This window comes from Cebus imitator, unplaced genomic scaffold (assembly GCF_001604975.1).
Source record: "Cebus imitator isolate Cc_AM_T3 unplaced genomic scaffold, Cebus_imitator-1.0 Scaffold477, whole genome shotgun sequence".
NCBI classification, from domain to species: domain Eukaryota; kingdom Metazoa; phylum Chordata; class Mammalia; order Primates; family Cebidae; genus Cebus; species Cebus imitator.
Window position 1 is genome coordinate 43,136 of NW_016107792.1, and position 5,493 is coordinate 48,628.

A 5,493-nucleotide genomic window follows, 5' to 3' on the forward strand; every position below is an offset into this window, starting at 1 on the left:
TGAGAAATGTGTAGGGTGCTTTGAAAGCAGGAAGGGGGAACCATATCTAGTCTTGGGGCTGGAGGAAAGGATTTCTGGAGAAGATTTTAAAGAACAAGCAGTTGTTTGTCAAGACAGAGGGGCCACAGGGGAGGAGGGGACAGAGAAATACTAAGTAGAGGAGGCAACAAACTAGTCTGCAGTTCAGAGAGTATGGTGATTCCAGAGAAGTAAACAGAGTTAAAAATAGATAATAATGGAATATAGGATATACTGTGTGTGTGCGTGCGTGTGTGTGTGTGTGTGTGTGTGTGTGTGTGTATATGTGTTTTGGGTGGATGAGTAGAAAAGTGGAGGATAATTGATAAATAATAAATCTTGAGATTTAGATACTTGAATATATTAAATATTTTTAATATATGAATAATAAGAATATATTTATATCATGAATATATATTAAATATATATTCAAGTATATAAATGTATCAAAGGACAAAGCCATAAAGTGAACTGTAACCCATGTTTGGAATTAATTCCTAGAGCAAAGAGGGCAAATAAGCAGGTGCATGACAATATATCGGTTACCACATCTGTGCTTTTAAAATGTCAGTGTACCATGCGGAGCATGTAAGAATGACTGCCTTGAAATATGTGATCCTCACACTACTATATTGTTTGTTTGTCTGCACTTGTTTGACGTGCTGCTGTAGTAACTGTATTACAATTGGTGTTTACAAAAGGTGAGCCCTTCTGTCCACTAACGTGTACAGTGTCTCTGGGTTATAAAAATCATTGCAATAATTTCTTCTCAACATGGAAGACATAGACATCGGATGTCCAGAGTAGGGTCTCCAGTTTTTCTAGATTTAGTCCCAGTCTCCAGCTTCTCCGCCCCCACCCTCTTTATTTTGACATGGCACTTGGTCTCAGGTGTCAATTGAAATAAACATTCAAGATAGGACCGACATGACAGACATCATCTTCCCCTCAAAACCGCATCTCATCTCTTAACCATGGCCCACTGCCCTTTCTTTGACCCACACTTGTACAACTCAGTTCACTCATCAGGTTTCAGCATAAATATCATTTCCCTAGTAAAGCATTTTCTGACCTCCTGCCCTAAACTAGCTTAGATCGTTTTGTAACATGCTTACATAGTATTCCATAATTCTTTGAAATATTTACTTTACTTGTTCATTGTATATCTTCTCTGAGGGCAGAGGTTACAGCTTTCTAAGCCTAGCATATTGCTACCTAGTTGGTACTCAATAAATATTTGTTTACTGGGTAAATGACCTCTGTGATCAGAAAGACATGATACCTCATGTAACTAGAGCTTTGTTTTTAATGTCTCTCCGAAAGTCCCGCTGGCATTCCCAGACATGCCTGAAATCCAGGGTGAACACATCATAAACTCAATGCTTTTTGCTTTGTGAGGCTTTGAACATGGACAGGAGATTCATGTTGCATATCTCACAAAAAGCTTCCTTTCCAAAAGGTCATATTATGATCAGAAAAGGAAGCCAACAAATCTATAAGGACATACTATCAAAACAGTTGAAATTTTTGTTTGATTGCTTGCACTGGGGTAAATGGAGAAATTTTCAGGTAAACCTGGAGAATCTAGGCAGCTAAGAAATGAGATAAGGAAAGGAAAACTACAATAAATGACTCCATCAACTCCGCAGGTGTTGTCAAGGACCCAGCTGGGTGCTAGCCACTGGCAGAGCTGGTGACTCACACCCTTCAGGAGGTCACAGTTTCTAACCTGTAGACCCATGTCCTATTTTAAAGAAAATGCAGCTGCATTTACCTCTGCTGCTGTTGCTGCCAGTCCACCTTCTGGAATGAGAGGAGGACGTTTCTTTTTACCAAAGCAACAGGAATGCAATGTTTCTTGTCTGTTTATCTGCATGCTGTTTTTCTTATTAGCTCCTCCAATAAACATTTATTAAACATTCACTGTGGGCCAATCTCTATGGTAAGTGAAACAAAGTAACAAGATATTGCTTCATTTCTATTTCTTGTCCTCTTTCCTTTTCAATGAAGAAAAGTAATGTCAATATAAATTCATATAAAAGAATAATATCCAATGTCCTGTGCTTTGCTTATCTTCTATTAATAGTGATCTGCCCAGCTAGACTTATTTTGAACCCTACTCTCTGTGAAGCCCATTCCAAGCACTACAGAAGAGCAAAGAAGGAAATTTGTAAACCCTATCCTTCAGGAACTTACAACACACTTGAAGAAAGAAGATACAATCACTTAAAAAAGAAACCTTTATCCTCATTCTTATTACTCATTTCTCTAAATCTGATCTAAAAGTATTCATTTTCTCTCCAAGAAGCTGAGCAGGCAGTAACATCAAAGAAAATACTTTGCTTTAATATTCTGTTGTTCGTCCTTGGTTACAATTTTTACTTCACTGGGGTTTTTAGCCCATACGAAACTAAACGATTTGTCTCCTTCACTAATCCTTTCTGCCTCTTTCAACTCTCCTACCTTCATTGAAACTGGTTTTGCAAGTACTGAAGACAATTTTTCTAGCAAGTTGTCATCACTGAATCATACCAGTTTTGATCTTTTGAGAGCAACTTGGATTTACAAATGTTTGTTAATCATGGTTTCAATTGAAAGGGAAGAGCTTCTGGTTTTTATTTCTTTGTAAGCTAAGGTTTCCCACTTTCATTTGGCTGCAGTCAGTTTCAAAAACGAGACTTATTCATATTTATTATTTTGCTAAAATTAGCAGGATGTTCAGTCATGGGTGTTACCAGAGTCTTAGGGAATTGCACTTTTCACTTTAAGGCAGGATAGCTTTGTGATGGATGGTTCCCCGGGCTCTTTGACTCTGCTTTCTGCTGTTTCTTTCTCCAGCCCATTGCATGCTGCTGTTTATCTTGCAAAATGTCTGACAATTTAGAATGGAGACAAAGCACTTAGAGCTAGATGGAGCTGGGGAAAGAGAGAGGGAGTTCAAGTAGATCAACATGTTCCTTGAGATGCAATGAGCTGGTCCTAACTCAGGTATCAGATATGTACCTAGATGACCTTATTTACTCCTCATTATAGCCATATGAAATAGATGCATTTTACAGATACAAAACAGACTGGAGGAAGTGGAATATACTGTTTTAAGTCTTGTGATTCCCAAGGTGCGGAGCCCAGTTTCAATTCCAGGTGAGTCTGGAATGGCCATCTGTTCTCTGTATTCTCTTACATAGAGCCCTTGCCATGGAGGATTGCCATTGTCCTTTTCTTCTCTCTCTCAGCTAATCTCTGAACTTATAAAAAATGTGGATTCTGTCTTTTCTTCATCCCAAGAATCTACTTCAATTCCTGGCACACTGTAGGTGCTCACTATTACCTGTGGACAGAAAAAAAAATGAATGAATACATCTGTTTGCTTTGCCTTTCTCAAAGATTGTAACCATCACATATAATAATATATGGGAGACATTTGTAATAATGAAGTACTACATAATGTAAAGCTGTACGTTGACATGGGCATATCTTGTGTCTTTGTTACTAGGTTGTATCTTCTGAAAAAAAAAATACTGTATTTTGCTGATATTTGTATCTTCTACATTACCTAGCTGAATCTTAATAGTTGGAGACATTTAATAAATATTAATTGACTCAATAAATTTATGACAGTTTATAAAAGCAAGACATAAAAAGCACATGATTAGCTTTGTGTTTTTAAAAGATCACTCTAGCAAAAGGGAAAGATATTTGGAAGGAGGTAGACATAAAAATAATGGGGAGAACAATCAGAAGATACAGAAGATAAACTACAAAGTCTTGACCCCAAAACATGTCAAAAGGCATCAGTTGAAACAATATTCTCTTTATATATCTGTCTAATCTACCAAGATATAAAATTAAAATCTATAGGAATCCGAATAATCATTTATATGTGTGGCGGTATTGAACATTTTTCACATGGTCATTAGTAAAGTTAGACCTTTTTAAAAATAAAATCTCTAAAAAGGGACATGAAAACCATTTTCTCAAAATAGTTATTTTTGTTTCAAAGCTTTTGAAAAAAAGTCTATCCTAATTAGCGTTCAATTTTGCAACAGTAAGTGGAAATGGCAGGTTGTACCTTTCCCTTTAGGATACAGCTCCTCTGGGACCTTCCCATCTGTTTCTGCTTTGGTTGGAGGCAATTTCTCCATTTCAATTTGTATATGAATTCTACCTACCTCCACGTCATGTTTCACTTGCCCTGTATGCTAAGAAAATGCTAAATGTTAGAACTGAGAAATGAGATGCCATAATGGTATTACTGCTTCTTGTGTTGTCATAATGTTCTAAGTATTGAAGAAAAGGATCTAGCTAAAAATAATTTTCCAGGTATTGATGTCAATGTTGCTATTAAAGCACCAAAGTGCTTAAATATCATTCCACAGTTGGCAAACAGATCCACCATATGGCTTCAGAATATCTTCTTGACTATATAGCAAGAAATATGGAAGTTTTTTGAATATTAAAGGATTTAATATTAAAAAATACTAATTATATGAATTTGTAAAACTAAAAAATAGCACAAATGTTCTGATTTTTGCTTAAAGATGTTTTGTCTTAAAGAAAAAAATGCCAGCATGAATAAGATAAAATCTTAATAAGGAATGTAAAAAAAAAAAAGAGATTCACATAATAAAGTTGGCAGGACATGAAGGGCAGGGATGAGATTTTCTTCTGTCTATCATATATTAATATCCATACATACTTGTATGTTTTGATATAAGAATGGTCATCTATCACAAAAAATATCTGCCACATGTGTGCTTGATATGAGTTGATAATTTTTATTTTGTTTCATTTTGTTTTCTTGTTTTGCAAGTGATAGAAATAAGAAAGAGATCACTAATGAAAAAGCTAATTAAGAAAAATCTCAGAGTTCCTTGTCAATATTGATTAGGTAAACATTCTCATTTTATTGGACGAAAACTGATGCTCAGAAGGCTGAAGTAATTACCCAAAGTAACATATTATCAAACCTGAGCATTAAATGTACATTTTGTGCCATCTCTTTTGTGACTCTTTATCCAACGTATTTTGCCTTTTGAAGGAGGCAGAGGAACACAGTAAAAATATCACTAGCCTAGAAGATGAAACAAACAAAACAAAACAAAACAACTTGTGTTGAGGCTTGGTTTTATCCCTGACTAAATGGATAACTTTGAGAAATGAATTTGAATTTTCAGAACCCCAGCTTCCTTGCATATGTAGAATGCCTACTGTGGCAAAGTACTAACTGATATATAAAATCATTTTTATATATCAGTGATTTTCTGCAAAAGGAATTCTAAATTTTTAAGACTCCAAGGGAACATCCTGTAATCATCAATACATAATTACAATACAGATGTAGAGATTTCTATAGTGTTAAAGTACACGAGACTTCAGAAGAATGAAAGATCACTTATTTCTGTCTCATTTACACCCATTTACTCTTATTCTGAAGAAAAGCTTCCCTCATTTTAGTAAAAACTTGTGAAACAAAAT

At 35.4% G+C, this 5,493-nt stretch overlaps 1 long non-coding RNA gene across 1 annotated transcript; it reads right to left on the reverse strand.

Moving 5' to 3' along the window:
- Positions 1 to 2,536: 2,536 nt before the first annotated feature.
- Positions 2,537 to 4,827, reverse strand: LOC108292108. Its single transcript, XR_001820146.1, has 2 exons — positions 4,715 to 4,827; positions 2,537 to 2,890 (listed from the first exon to the last, which is right to left on the reverse strand). It is a non-coding gene; the product is annotated as an uncharacterized LOC108292108 (long non-coding RNA).
- Between the last annotated feature and the right edge of the window lie 666 nt (positions 4,828 to 5,493).